The 16,326-nt window shown below is 37.3% G+C and overlaps 1 protein-coding gene and 1 pseudogene across 1 annotated transcript in view; one reads left to right on the top strand and one right to left on the bottom strand.

The window, feature by feature from the left end:
- The window catches only part of MICAL2 (microtubule associated monooxygenase, calponin and LIM domain containing 2), a 296,098-nt gene extending 281,200 nt beyond the window's left edge, over positions 1 to 14,898 (bottom strand). Inside the window, exon 1 of the mRNA XM_031944246.1 lies at positions 14,766 to 14,898. The gene's annotated coding sequence lies outside the window, so the exon portion shown is untranslated. The remainder of the gene's footprint in view (positions 1 to 14,765) is intronic.
- On the top strand, positions 152 to 913 carry LOC100919015 (annotated as a pseudogene).
- Positions 14,899 to 16,326: the final 1,428 nt, after the last annotated feature.

Here is a 16,326-nt window from a genome sequence, read left to right as displayed (position 1 = left end):
AAAGCCACAGTTTGGATAACACAAGATTTAGCAGCTTCTACATTAAAAGGGCATGGAATATGATATTCAAAGGACAAAGGACCTAGGTTTGCAACCAAGAATAACTTACCCAGCAAAGCTGAATGTAATCTTGAATGGGAAAAAAAAAAGATATTTAAATGAGTGACTTTTAGGTATTTGTGACCAGAACTGAATGGAAAATGTGATCTATAATCAGGAGAAAGATAACGTAAACATGAAATTATAAGGAATTTAATAAGGTCAAATTATTTACTTCTTATATGGGAAAACATTATCTGTAACTCTTAAGAATTGTATTATTTGACTCTTCCTCTTCTTTTGATTTGTCCTGGGTAATCATTTAAAATGATGCAGTACTCTATTGATCCAAAGAACTCCACAAAATCATGTAAGTCAAGAGGTTCGTATCTCTGGGTCCACTTCAAGAATATTCCTGAAACAGCCCAAAATACCAAGGGCATGCATATCTGAAAAGCTACCAACTATTTCAGTGTCACACTGAAGAGCACAATATATTCCTTTCCATTGATATAATGGTGGAGTTGACAGGTATGCCTAGGCTAAAAAATGGGGTAGAATACAGAGTCAATGGTCCAAAAAGAGTGTTGAATTCTTGCCGTATATGCTTAAAATGCAGATAGTAATGAGGAACTGAAGAATTTGGATATAGATTCTCTTGCCATTGAGCATATCCAGTAATAAGGTTCCCAAAATGTGAAGGTATACTTAGAGAGTCCATAGTCGAATCAACCCATATATGAGTTCTTGCCATATTGAGATGATACTTACTGGAAAGGAACAAATTGTTCCCAAGGTGGAAGAGGAGATTGCTCAAAAGAAAAAGATATCCTCCCCCAAATAGGAGAAACAAAAGCTTATGGCACAGGAATAAATATGACATTGGAGTGCGAATAAAAATGAAATGATGTTATAATTTTAAAAAAAAGAACATTATCATTTGAAAGAGCAAACATAGAAAGAAGTCTTCTGCTTGAATTGAGTATGATAGATGATCCTAAAAAGTAAAATTGGGTAGGAAGAGGCAAAATGGAGCAATTATCTCAAAAACGAGCTGAGAATGGAAGAATTATAGTACAGGGCAGGAGGGTAAAGGTCTGGTAGTGCCAGAATCTTATACTCTTCAGAACTGGGTTAAAAAAAGAATAACATACATCTAGAAGGGTACAAAAATCTTCTAAACTAACAGAGAAATAGAAGGGATAGGGGAGAGAGTAAAAAAGAGACTTTAGAAGGGTAGGTAGATTAAGAAACAGGGGGGCAAAAGGAGAGGATAAGGGAAGGATTCATAAAAAGGGTGCAGATTATGGAGGTAATGATCAGAAGTAAATTAGATGTCTGAGGAGGAATAGGATAAAAAGAAACTGAGAGAATGATGAGCAATGAGGAAAAATTGAATGGAGGGAAATACACAACTAGTAATTAGGTTGAATGTGAGTAGAATGAACTTGCCCATAAAATGGAAATGCATAGCAGAATGGATTAAAAACCAGAATCTAATATTAAACCACAATTCTCTTTTATTGTCCTGACTCAGTTTCCCTAATTATCCTGACTCAGTCCTGCTTCAGTTTCCCTGCTTCTCAGTTCTGTAAAACCTTCCCTCCCTCTTTATCAGAGTACTTGATAAGAATAAAAGATCTGTTTTAAAATATTAGAATGCCTCTTTCCATGCCAAGCTACTGGAATGTCAGATACTGTCTTATCAAGATGCCTCTCCCCATGTCCGGGGTGCCTCCCCCTGATTATGTCATCCCATCTCCAGTGGCTCATCCCACCCTGTCAGAGTCCCCTTCCAGCTCTCAATACTCTGACTCCGCCCCTGCCTCAGTCTACCCTCTGCTGTCTGAGCCACGTGTATATATGTCATTGAGAACTCTGATTGTTTGCTGGATTCTCAGAGACAATAGTCTCATTCAGCCCTGGGACCAAACATGGATCCACTTTGATCCCAGTATATTTCTCCATTAAATAAACTATTAAATACTCTCTAATCTCTATCTTGCTCAGTTTCTCTGGCATTGCACTAACAATTTGTTTACAAAAAACAAAAAATGTTTTTAAAATGAGAGATACACATAGAATAAAATAAAGTACTAGAGTAAAAGTTATTATGTTTCAGCTGATACAAAAAAAAGCAGGGATATCAATCATGATCTCAAAGCTAAAGCAAAAATAGATTTAATTAAAAGAGATAAATGAGGAAGCTACATCATGATAAAAGATAAGTAATAAAGTAATACCAGTACTAAATCTATTTTCAACAAATTCCATAGTATCCAAATATTTTAAAGGAAAAGCTAATAATAGTGGAGGTTTTCAACTTTCTCCTCTCAGAACTAGATAAATCTAAACAAAAAATAAATAAGAAAGAAGTAAAGGAGATGAATGGAATCTTAAATAAACTAAATATGATACATATCAGGAAAGAATTAAATGGAAATAAAAAAGAATAAACCTTTTTCTTAGAGGCAATGGTATCTTTACAAAACTTGATCATGTATTAGAATATAAAAATTTTATGGTTAAATACAGAAAAGCAAAAATATCAAATGCATACATTTCAGATGCAATATGCCATATTCAACAAAGGACAATGGAAACATCAATTTAAATTAATTGAATAATTTTTAATCTTATTTTTTTTAATAATTATAACTTTTTATTGACAGAACCCATACTAGAGTAATTTTTTACATTATCCCTTGCACTCACTTCTGTTCTGATTTTTCCCCTCCCTCCGTCTACTCCCTCCCCAAGATGGCAAGCAGTCCTATACATATTAAATATGTCACGAATTTTTAATCTTAAAGAATGAGTGTGGTAAAGAATGTCATAGGAACAATACAGAATTTTAATAAAGAGAATGATAATTAAGTGACAATGTACCAAAACCCATGGAATGCAACAAAGGCAGTAATCAGAGGAAAACTTATATCTTTAAATCCTTACATCAATAAAATGGAGAAAGGAAAAAAAAAAAAACTCTATGGATTGGGATTGAAGTGTTAAAAACTAGAAATAAAAATTGAAATTCCCCAATTAAACACCAAATTGGAAATCCTAAAATTTAAAGGTGAGATTAATAAAGTTGAATTTAGGAAAACCATTGAATTAATAAATAAAACTAGGAGTTGGTTTTATGACAAAAGCAATAAAATAGATAAATCATTGTTTAAAATGTTTGTTTTTTAAAAGAGAAAAGAAAACCAATCACTAGTATAAAAATATATATACCACTAATGAAGATGAACCAAGAGAGTGTTATATACAGGAGCAACGATATTGTTTGAAGAGTAAGTATGAATGCTAATTTATTCTAAGTATTATACTTAAATCAGCTACAAAGGGCCTATAATGGGAGATGCTATTCATATCAAAAAAGAAATGATAAGTGGAAACATGCTTAGTAAGGTTTTACACATACATAGAATATGTGTGTACATATGCAAATATGTACATACATACATACATATGTGTATTATGAGGGGGGAGTGTGTAATGATGCTTTCTCTATCATGGGGTGGGAAGGATGTGAGAGAGAGAATTTGAAAATTAAAATGTTACAAGGAAAAATTAATTGAAAAAAGAAATAATTGAAAAGGAGATTGCAGTCCATCTATGAATGACCTTGAATACCAGAGGAGGCTGGTTTTTTTCCCCTCTAGGTCAGCTGTTATTTGCATAATCAACCACAGGAGAAAATTTCCCACTCCTGTTCTAGGTATTAGGAAATCTGTGAAGTTTTTTGAACAAAGGAGTAACAGGGAGTAATCACACCTGTGTCCTAAAAGATTTGACAACTGTATGTAACTAACATTGGAGAGCTAAGAGCTAATTTAGGAGGCATTTATGAGTCCATTTGGAAGGTCCTGAATCAGGTAAGTAGGGCTGTATGATACTATGTTGGATATTTTAGAGTTTCTTACTTGTGTTTAGGTTCAGCTAGAGCCTCTGGGGTCTTTTTCCAACTCCAAGATTCTAAGTTGCTTCCAGTGGAGAAGAGAGGGAAGTGAGAAATGAATCTACAGAATTTTGTATCTAATAATAGCTCAGAGCTCATGTTTATATAGCCTTACTATGTACCAAGCACTTTGTTAAGTGGGAGTAAGGGAAAGGGTGATTTGTCACTTAAAAGACTATACATTTAATAAACATCAACAAAACAAACATAAAATAAGATATAAAATTTGCAATAAACTCATTATTTAATTATCAAATGAATTTTTAAAAAAACAAATGATTAACCATCTATAACAAAAGGGAACTTACTCCTTTGGTCTGATAAAGATGTAGTATGTTACAAACTATTGATTTGTATGTTTCAGGTGCTGAACCGTAATTTGTTATAAGGGAAGGCTTGCTGAAATTGGGTATGTTGGTATGTATATTTGGAAGTCACAGATATAACAACTTTTTAATAACTATTTTTTTAAAAAAGCAAAAGAAATGTTTTTGTTCATTGTATACTTCCAAGTTTCTGAATCCTCCCTCCTTCTCTCTCTCTCCTTCCTTCCTTCCTTCCCTTCCTCCTTTCCTCCCTTCCTCCTTTCCTTCCCTTCCTTCTACTCTCTCCCTCCTTCCCTCACTCCCTTCCTCTGTTCCTTCCTTCATTCCTCCCTCTCTCCTCTTCCTTCTTTTCTCCCTTCATTCTCTTTTCTCTACCTACCTTTACCAGAGGGTATGGTAGAACCTCTACCAGCCATGGAGAGCAAGGACCATGTGACTTAGAAAAGGAAGTTGTAAGATCCCAGATTTCAGGAGGAGTGTCAGGGCTTTCTAGGCCAAAGTTGAATTTGTGGCCTTGGAGCTAGAGAAGCAGCAAGTGACTAAACTGTGATGAAGAGCAAAACCTGAACTTTATTCTCATTTATTACCTTGAGTCATTTCCACAATGAAGACTTTGTGGAAATGGGAATCTCACCTTAGGTGTGAGGTAGACTGGAGGTTTACCTCCTCTAGAAACCTACAAAGCTGGAAGTTTCTATAGGTCCGTCTATAGGTCAATGTGAGATTTAGCAGAGTGTCAGGATTTGACAGAATTATATCAACTGTTTATGGGTTACTATGAATCTTTTATATTACTTTGCATTTGTTAAGGGATTGAATAAAGGCAGCCTTGTAGTTAATATATATTGTTACATTGAATGCTTGCATAGGATAGGGAGGTGTATGTATTATTTTACCCATATATGTATAAAACAAAGCATTGAGTATACCTTGAGAGTCATAGAGAAAACTTGTGGTGGGGGTAAAATGATTCAAAGATCATCTGACTTTTGAAGAAAACTCCCCACCTCACCCTCACTAAAATTAAAATATAAAATCAGAATTTAGTGTTCTGGACCCTACAGTATGTTTAGGTTGATGATATTATTAGCCATCAGTAATAAGGAAGTTGAGAGGAGGAAGAGGTTTAGAGGGGAAGAAGCATTCAAAGGACAACTCTAATTTTATTTTTATTTTCATCTTAGAGAATTCATTATAGCTTTAATTCTCTGTGCAGAAAAATGAACTGGCTTTTTAAAAATAGAAAGAAACTAAATGAATTGGTCACACACTTGCTGAAAAATTTCCCCATTCCCTCCTAAGCATTTGAAGGAGGGAGTGGGCAGTACATCCATGGAAAGAATATGGGGGGAGAAGCAAAGCAAATGGAGGCAAGGCGGGAAGGGGGGGAAAGAGGGGAGGAGGAGAGGCTCAGTAGTCCTTCAAAGACAAGGATTCATTGGCTCCAATCCTAAACCAAAAGTTGTTGGATTTTGTTGCAGTCAACATCTGAGCCTAATAACAGCATTCCAAGGCTACCAATGGCCTCCAATTAATACACGGATTTTTTTTTTTTTTTTTTTTTTTTTTGTCAGACAATAGCAACAGCTGGGGCTAGGGTGGGGCCAGAAAGGAGGGGGAGAGGGCTTCAGTTCACAACTCCCAGACACACCAAGGACATGTCACAAGAGATCCAAGCAAGACACTCTTAAGAGAAATCATTCCCATTTAAAATGTAAATCCTTGCCCTTTTCTAACGTACAGTAATATTTAATTCCCTCCCCCCCCCCCCCCCCGTTTTTCCCAGTGCAAAAGTCTTGGAGATGTTGATTGGGGTAAACGAAGCAATCTGGGAAGTTCAAGGGAATAATCTATCCTCTCACATACCATGAGATTATGTCCTTTGCCTCAAAACACTCTCTAAGCCAGGGGGCTCATTTCAGGGTCCTTTGAAATAGGGAGAGCAAAGGGATTAGGAAAGGATGCAGCTGTTGCTGACCTATAAAAGTTAACACTGCCCAACCCTTTGGTGTTCAGTACTTTCTGTCCCAGACCTTGGACAGCTCAAAGTATAATGTAAGACTCTCCTGGGGACACATCCAACATGGTGGAACACAACCACAAATATGCAAAGAAAGCTCCCCAGAAATATTAAGTTGTAGGGCTCTACCACCAAGATCTCACCTGGCTCTCTTGTTCTCCTTCCTTCTAACACTATCAGCTCAGCAGCTACAGTTTAATCTTTTCCGGCAACCCATTAAATTCTTTTTTTTTTTCCAATAAAATGTTAGCTCATTGAGGGCAGCTGAGTTTCTACTTTTCATCATCTATCACCAGTACTTAGTATGCTATCTTACACATAGTAACCCTTCAATAAATGTTACTCCCTCCTTTCCTTCCTCCCTTCCTTCTTTCTTTTCTTTCTGCCTTCCTTTCTTCCTTCCTTCCTTCCTTCCTTCCTTCCTTCCTTCCTTCCTTCCTTCCTTCCTTCCTTCCTTCCTTCCTTCCTTCCTTCCTTCCTTCCTTCCTTCCTTCCTTCCTTCCTTCCTTCCTTCCTCTCTTCTTTCTTTCTCCCTCCCTTCCTTTCTTTCTCTTTTACTTTCTATTCTTTTCTTTCTTTCTCTTTTCTTTCTTCCTCCCTCTCTATCTACCTGTCTATGCATTTATCTATATATCTAATCTATCTATGTATATATGTATCTATCTACCTATCTACACATCTATACAATAGTAAGTTTGGGAATACAGTTTAAAGATTTAGCTTCACTGAGCTCTTATCCCCAGCTTCTAGTAGAAGGGAATCTTGTAAGTCAGTTAGGAGTATAGGAAGCAGCTGCTGCCATTTCTATCCCCAGAGGTCAAGTGCCCCACTTTTCTGATTTGAGCAATAGCTCATTTCAAAAACAAATTTGTCCCTGAGGCCTTTAACTCAATATATGCCATTGTACACTCTCTGTTTCTGGTCCTTATTTTTCTTATCTGTAAAATGACTAAGTAATACGATAACATCTCCTATGCTTAAAGCCATAAGGCTTGGAGATTATTATCTAGTCTAACCCCCTGTAGTGGGTAGGTTGGGGGGAGGAGGAAGGTCAAAGGTTGAATTAGTCCTTTCTAGCTCTAACATTTCTATGACTGTGACACAGCTATCTGTTCCTGGAATAGGGAAATAAAATTTCTCCAGGAGAGTCTGGAATCTTAAATTCAAATGTTGTTGTCATCTGTACAAGCCAGAGGCATAGGGTCTGAGGCCCTGTTTCTGGAAATGATTGGGAAATCATTGTTAGGCCCAGAGATCAAAGCCACATCACCTTTCCTTTGCTCCAGGAACATTTGAGCTGAAAATATACTGAACAACAACTGCCCTATTTTCACTTAACTCTCTAAAATCTGATGGCAGTGAGTTTACCATTCTATATAACAATATAAAAGGAGAACCCCCAGATTTTCTTTGGAAGAAACAAGGAACCTCATGAGTGAGTGCGTATCCTAGAGAAGAGAAAGAATGAAAATTATCTAAAGAATCTAGGGTGGAATTCACTAGGAGTAACTGTTCCATCTTGATAGGAAGAAATCAGCATATCATTCTTTCCTAAAGTGAATCCAGAGAATGCCCATCCCTCCATATACCTCTTGGCTGGTCTACCTTTGGCCTGGAGACTGCCTCTTGGAGTGACCTTCTATGCTGCGGTTTCCCTAAATATTATTGATCTTATGTTATAGTGGAGATTCCTTTTGGGGTACGGGTGTGGCAGATGATCGCTAAGATTTTTCCCTATTTTTTCAAATTCCATGATTCTCTGAATGAGTCAAAGCTTAACTAGCAGAACATCAAAGCCCTAACCTTAGCCCTCAGAAACAACTTGATAAAGCAGAAATAGCATTGACTCTAGAGACAAAAGTACTGGGTTCATAATCCTTTTTTTGGATACTTTCTATGTGACTGGACAAATTACTCAACTTTCTTCATTTGCAAAATGAAGAAGTTTGGACTAGATGCCCTCTAAGGTATATTCTAGATTTATGATCTTAAGTCTCTCCTTTCATAAGATCTACAAAAGGGAATACTAAGGAAGTACTGGCTAATCCATTCTACATTAGCCAAAGCTGCTTTTTCTCCCCGCCCTTCAGTGAAGAGTTAGAGGGGAACAAGGGTTTCTTCCTAGAGAAGAAGTGACTTAGAATTTTCCCTTCTCTTCTGGTTGGCCTGATTACAAAACAGCAATATCAAGAGCTCCCATTTTCTATGAGTTTCCCAACTCAACATTGACTAATATGTCCAAGGCTATTCCAGATTGGTGTGACAAGTAAGTTCATGACCTCTTCTTCCCAAGATTTGCACCAAAGCTCAAAGGATTCAGTTTTTCCTTGGAAGCTCTTCTTCTCAGGTATCTCAGATTCTGTTGAGAGGTGACGAGAGATCCTATCTATTATCATATATCTATAGGTATTGATCGTTCTTGAATGATCAGTGATCAATGATCATCCCCTCCCTATCTTATCCCTCAGTTGTCTCTTTTGGTGTGCAAAGACTATTTGGGGCACAACACAGTTCTATTTTTAATATCTTTGTTTTTAATATTTTTTTCATATCACCTTCATCCCCAAACATGTCATTCCTTCCTCCCTTCTTTGTAACCATCTCTTGAAACAAGGATTTAAAGAGAGAGGAAAAAAAGTAGTTCAGCAAAACCTATCAACCTATTATATCTGACAGTCTGTGTATTATTATACACCAGGAGAGCCCCACCTGCCAAGAGGAGTGGGAATGTACATTCTTCAGGGTTAAACTTAATCATTAATAATCACACAGAAGAACCATGTCATTTAGATATAGCATTTAGTAGGATTACTTCCTCATTGCTTCCCAAATACTGATGTCACTGTGGGGGATTGATTTGGAGGGGAGCACTGAGTCTCAAGTCCATATATAATAATCTCAGTGTACCAGGGGGATATGCTAGCTCCTACCTTATCGTGACTCATCCTTCCCAAACTGCCACAACTCAAGGCTTACTCATGATCTACTAGCAATCCATCACAAGGACCCCAAGGTTCCCCACCCAGAGATAGTCCCTACTACAGTTGTATCACAGTTTATTCCCCTCTCCTCATCTCATTAATAATAAATGGTTTGGAAAAATTAGAAATTAAGGGAATGTCCCTTTGGTCATTGGAGAATGGCAAAACAACAAATGTTATATAGATGTAATTCAGTCAATAAATATTTAATAAGTGCTTACTAGGCCCTATGCCAATTGCTAGGGATTCGAAAAGAGATAAAAGACAATCAACTTTACAATCTAATGGGAGAGACGAGACACAAATGTGTATAAACAGACACTAAACAGGATTTTATATTTGTTCCTGGAAGCAATAGGAAGCCATTGGAATTTATTGAATAGGGGGAGGTGACATGGTCAGATCTCTGCTTTAGAAAAATCATTTTGGTGGCTGAATAAAGGATGGTTTGGAGTGGGAAGAGTATTGAGGCAGGCAGATCACAAGAAATGATGAATGGAAAACCAAGAAGAACCAAAGAAGAACTAGGAGAACCATTTATATAATAACCATCATATAGAGTCAGAACTTGAAAGCCTTCAGAATTCTGATCAACTCAATAATTAGCCATGATTACAAAAGACTAAAGATGAATCCAAATATTCTCCTTTTTTCCAGAGAGGTGACATGTAAAATGTAGAGAGAGAGAGAGACTTACATTTTAAGGCATTGCCAATGGAAGAATTTGTTTTGCTGGACTAAGCATGTTTATGATCAGTGCCTTCTTTTTCAGTTTTTGTTGTGGCTGTTGTCAATAGAGTGGGTGGAAGAGGTGCAGCAGGACAGATCATAAAGCAAAAACAACATTAAGTGTCTTGCAGTCTTGCCTAGAGATAGGGAGATGGACTGTATTATTTCTTCCAAGCTGAAATGTTAAGGCTGCCTTGGAAAAGATCCTGAGCTTATTCTCCCCCAGGCTCATTCCTGCGGGGGTGTAGGATTTGAGAGGAAAGGGGAGAATTTGATTAGAACGAAAGCCCTAGTAATTAATAACCACCAAGCTAAGACATAAAGACCTGGAAAACAGCCAAAGGTTTGAGGGCGGTGAGGAAGGAAGGATTTGCCAAGGTATGTGGGTCAGTCAAGTTGTAATTAAAATGTCATCTCACAATGAATCTTTTTGTTCCACAAAACATTCTGAGCAGCCCCCTGTCATCGGGCTGAGGAGGTGGGCCTATCTTCAGGGCAGCTGTGCTCGGCATAGGAGCGGACAGGAAACTTAGACATTGCCATTTTCCTGGAGCCTCCGCTGGGCTCTGACTGCCTACTAATCCCCTCTGCCGCCAATGGGGAAGTAACAGGAGAGCTCCTTGGGATTTTGCTAAAATTGCTTTTCAACTACAAAAATATTACAGAGGCATTGGAAGAAAAAGACTAATGACTTCAAGCCTGTTTCTTCTCTAGAAGGGATTATGGATTTCGAGCTGGCAATGACTTGGGGGCATCTTGTCTGAAGGCACAGGGCAGTAAACTTCTAAGATCACACAAGAGATAAATGACAGAAGTGAGATCTGAATCTAGGTGCTCTTAGCTTATTTTCCCTGGGACTCATTTTGGCATGTTAAGTGTGAGATTTATTGTTGATTCAACCACCACCACCAATAATAATAACTAGTGTTTCTATAATGCATTTTAGAAATGTTTTTTAAATTTCCCCTTACAACAATACCAGGAGATAGCCCTATTATCTAGATTTTATAGATATATTATCCTTATTTTATAGATAAGGAAACTGAAGCAAACAATCAGTGACTTGTCCAGGATCAGACGGTTAGTAAAGGTCTGAACTCTTGCAGTCTTGCAAGAGTTCTTCTTCATGCTAGGTCCACTATGACACCTGTAGAACTCACTGTGCTGCAGAGACTGGGAATATAGACAAAAATCAAGAGAATTCCTGTTTTCAAGGACTTCTTATATTATACTAGGAAGGGAAACCTCATTCCTAGGTCACTTCTTGGCTTTAAGATTGCCATTATGAAATCCATTCCTGATGCTGCAAGATATGTATGTAGCTTAGCACCCTACATCAAAACAGCCTCTACTTACAACCCAGATGCTTTTTTATGTCTAAATATCTGTATCTATACTTATAGTTCTATTTATGCTTCTATTTGTCTCTGTCACTTATCTACCTACTTATCATATCTGTCTATAACTATTTATCTATATCTATTTATTATCTGCCTATTATACCTATCTATATCTGTTTATCTATCATCTGCCTACATATTATATCTGCCCATCTATATTTATTATCTACCTATTATATCTATATTTGTCTGTTTATTATCTACCTACTTATTATATCTGCCTATATCTATATCTATCTATTATCTACCTATTAAATCCAGCTATATTTGTCTGATTATTATCTACCTATTATATCTATCTATATCTATTATATCCAGCTATCTTTGTCTGTTTATTATTTACCTACCTATTATATTTGCTTATCTATCATCTCTATCTCTGTCTCTCTATCTTTTAATGTCTTTCTTTCTCTGTTTATCTGTCAGCCTATTTATCTATTTCTATTTATCTCTTTATCTAATATCTATCTATCTATCTTGTTTCCTGTGTCAAATTCCTTGAGATTAAGTACTGATTCATTTATTTGTATCCACAGAGCTATGAACATAGTAGAAATTTACAAAAACCTTGTTGATTGGTCGACATATAATATATAATATATAACATATAATATATAATAAAGTGTGGCTTGTAATGCCTGCTAATGGGATTAAGTCTTTTTCTCTTTTTTCCTCTATGAAGCTGTTCCTGCTCCTTTTCCCACTCCTGAAGGGGAGGATGATAATTCTTTCCTTGACCTCACATAATACTTATCCCATTTTGTGTTTAGCGAGAAATTAATTCCATTCAACAAATATTTGTTAGATGCTTATGTAGCAAAGCTGTCTCTCATATGTAGCATGGGAGTGTTGTGGGCTTCTAGGGAGGTAGAATGGATATCTCTAGCCTCTTCCCATAACCCTTCTCCAAGTTTGATTTACATGTCTGCTAAAAGATGAACAACAAAAGGTGAACACTCTGGTCTCCTCAGAGAGAGGAGCTACTGGGCTAAACATATTTATGTGCTTATGTGAATAGTCATAGTCATGGGGATGTAGTTTTCAGGTTTGAGATAAGCTTCTGATTGCCATACATTCATGAGGAAAGGAGAACCCCAAAATCTCTATCCAAGATTTGACTGCTTTCCCATCCAATGTCAGTTCTACAATGAACACATACACAGCAAATAGCAAAGAAATGTACCCAAATAAAGTCAAATAAAAATCAGAGAAAGCATACATAGGAGAACCTATACTAGATAATAGCAAGCTGGGTATAGGGCATGATGGAGACTGCTAGCTCCTTCCACGACAGCTTCTTCCCAGTCTTATTTTCCCTTCTGCACCCTGAAGAGGATCATCCTGGTATCACCCATTTTCTCTCTCAAAGCTGGAATCCAAAAGCTCCTGAAGTGATGGTCAAGTTCAAAAAGTCCAAAAAGACCAGCACCAACTCTGACCCAACCCTTAAGACACTGATCTCCACCATTGAGGAGGAAGTTCCACAGCTATGGTCTCTGGGATTTGGGTTACACTTACTATGTGCTACACAGGGAGTACCAAGACAGAAGTAATACACTGCCTGCCCTCAAGAAGCTTCCATTCTTGGGAGGGGGTTGCACACACAGTATATACACAGGTAAATATAAAGCATTTTGAAGGGTAAGAAAGCCTTAATAATTGCTGCCGAGGGGGAATTCCCAGCTTTATAGCTTTAAAGCACTGAGCCTGGAGTTAAAGAGACTTTAATTCAAATTTGACCTCAGATCCTTGCAACTACATAATCCTGAGCATGTCACTTTACTTTTGCCTCAGTTTCCTCAATTATAAAATAGAATAATAACAATATCTACCTTACAGGGTTGTTGTGAAGATCGTATTTGCAGCAAAACCTTATCACAATGCTTGGAAACGTAAGTGCTAATAATATAAACACTTATTCCCTTCCTACCTAGGGACTTTAGAGGCCACCTAGTTCCTGCATTTTACAGTGGAAAAAATAGAGACTCAGAGAGATTAAATGATTTATAATTTGAATCTTGGTCTAAGGGGAAGCTTGGTAGTATAACGGTTAGAGCTCCAGACCAGGAGTCAGGAAGGCTCATCTTCTTGAGTTCTCAGACACTTATTAGCTGTGTGATCCTTGGGAAGGAAGACACTTATCCCTGTTTATCTAAATTTCTTCATTCAAATATGATCTCAGATTCTTACTACCTGGGTGATCTTGGGCAAGTCACTTATCCCTGTTTGCTTCAGTAAAATGAGCTGGAAAAGGAAATGGTAAAGATACGCCAGTATCTTTGTTGAGAAAATACCAAAATGGGTCACAAAGAATTGGACATGACTTAAAACAACTGAACAACCACCAATTTATTCCAAAGACAATTTCTACTGTATCACTATGGGATTCAATTAGCACTTATTAAATATCTATTATATATAAGAAACTTGGGTAATTTTGTAAAACGTGATATGTTTTATCCTCCTTCTTTCCTCATTCCTACCCTCATTCCACTAGATTGCAAACTCTTAGGTGGCAGGGATTGTGTCATAATAATGATAATAATTATAGCTATTACTTTTTGATGTTTTGGCTAAGATCAAGTATAATAATAATTATAGTTAACATTTATATAACCTTCTAGGATTCACAAAGTACTTTATAATTATTATCTTATTTGATGCAATAACCCTGGGAGATGGGTACTACTATAATTCTCACTTTACAGGTGAGGAAACTGAGGCAGGCCAACATTAAGTGACTTGCTTAGGGTCTAGTAAAGTAGTTAGTATCTCAGGTGAAATTTGAACTCAACTTTTCCTGATTCCAGGTCTAGCATTCTATCCACTTTGCCAACCAATTGCTTAGGAGTCTCTTTTATATCTTCTTCATCGATCCATGAGGAGAGGGTAGAAGTAGAAAGAAACCCTTTCTCCATAGTCAGTGTCAGTAGGTGTTGAATTGGTGAAATTCAGTGAAAGGAATAAAAGGGGTAGTTACACACAGACATCCCAACACCCAGAAGAAAGACCAGAACCTATTGTTCTCTGAGTACCCCATGAGAGAAGTGAGGGCCTGAGGGCCAGTTGGGGAAGGGGAGAGCATCTTCCGCCCCTCAGAAATGGCTGTGTCATCACTCTTACTCAGAGGACTCTAATACCAATCCTAAGGTTTTACCAGAGGTCTCAACTGTCCCTACCCTGCCCATAACTCAGAATCTGCCTGAAATAGAGCTGTTGAGAGACATTGTCACTGAGAAGGCCATCCCTGCTGTCAGTGAGCTACAATAAAAGTTATAGGCGTGACCAGGTGGTTAGATCTCTGACCTTGGCTGAGGAATGGGGAAAAGCATCCAAAGGGAGGTGCAGGGCCAGGGTACAGGGTGTCCTTTGGTGGTAGTGCACCAAGCACGGGCGGGCCAAGGGAAAATCTTCCCACTCTGAAAGGGGCATCCCAACCTCTGACTTGAGTCCTTTTAGCAGGAAAGTTCTGAAGAGAATGAAGGCGTTCCAAAGGCATTATTCTGCTATTGTTTCATAAAGGCCCACTTCCCCTCTCTCTGGACTCCAAAGTCAAGTACCAAATCCATCTTTTTCCCTCTGAGAAACTGAGTCAGAGAGGTACAGGTGACTTCTTGGATGGAAAATTCCTACTGGTATAAATAGCCCAATGAATTCTTGATTCCTGAGACTTAAGAGTGATCTTTTAATCTAGGTGGATAGCTCTAATCCACATACAATCTAATTCAGTCTAACAAATTCACTTTGAATATTTATGAAGAAAAGACTTATGTACAGATGACAGAGGAGATAAACTAACTGTGGGCCAGAACTGACTCAGAAACTGAGGGAACTGAGTGTTCACGTGTTGCCTTAGAAAGATTTTAGTTGTATAACCTTGGGGATGTCATTTAATCTCTTTTAATATCAATTTTCTCAATTGTGAAATGATGATAAAAATATTTATATTATATACCTCAAGGGGTGGTTGTAAAAAATGTATTTTATGTATATGTGTTTTTAAAAGGTATTGATCTGTTATTTTTACATCACCTTCATTTCCAAATAAATACTTCCATCTGACCCCCCTGGTTAGAGATCCATTCCTTGAAACAGAAGAAAAACGAATGGGAAAAGCTCAACCAAGGTGGACAGCAATTGAGCGGTCAGGAAGACCTAAAATTAAGTCAGACACTTAACTAGCTATGTGATGCTGGGTTAATTTAATCCCATTTGTCTTAATTCCCCATTAAAATCTGACTTCAGACTCTTACTGCCTCTGTGATCTTGAGCAAGTCACTTATTCCTATTTGCCTTAGTTTCCTCATCTGTAAAATGATCTGGAGAAGGAAATGGCCAACCATTCCAGTACCTCCTCCAGGAAAACTCCAAATGGGGTCAATAAAAAGGTTCCATGCCCAGTCTCTTAGCTCTGCAAAAAAAAAAAAGGAGGAATGGATTTTGTAAACCACATAAATGGGAGTTGTTATTTTCTGTCTGTGTCAGCTCAAGAGCTCAATTTTTATTCTTTGACCCACATACCATATGCTGTTTGATGTACTATATGAAAGCCCTATAAGGACAAAAATTCAAATGGAATTCAATATCGAGTAGGACATGATTAAAATGACTGAACAGCAAACTGAGGCACAGAAGCAGAAAGTGATTGCCTACAGTTACACAAAAATAAAAGACTGAGCTGAGATTTAACATCGGGTTCTCAAGGAAAGACGAATAAACAGTTTTAGTTGTTAGTTATTTAGTTATTGTTTTATTTAGTTTATTTTTAGTTATTTATTAATTAGATTATTATTTAGTTATTAATCTTCGAGAAGGGCTAGCAAAAAGCTGACATGAGAAAGAAAGGAGCTCTCCATCAGCTGGTGAA

This window comes from Sarcophilus harrisii, chromosome 6, assembly GCF_902635505.1.
Source record: "Sarcophilus harrisii chromosome 6, mSarHar1.11, whole genome shotgun sequence".
NCBI classification, from domain to species: domain Eukaryota; kingdom Metazoa; phylum Chordata; class Mammalia; order Dasyuromorphia; family Dasyuridae; genus Sarcophilus; species Sarcophilus harrisii.
Note: the sequence above shows the minus strand (reverse complement) of the source record. Positions and strands in the feature narration are given on the sequence as shown.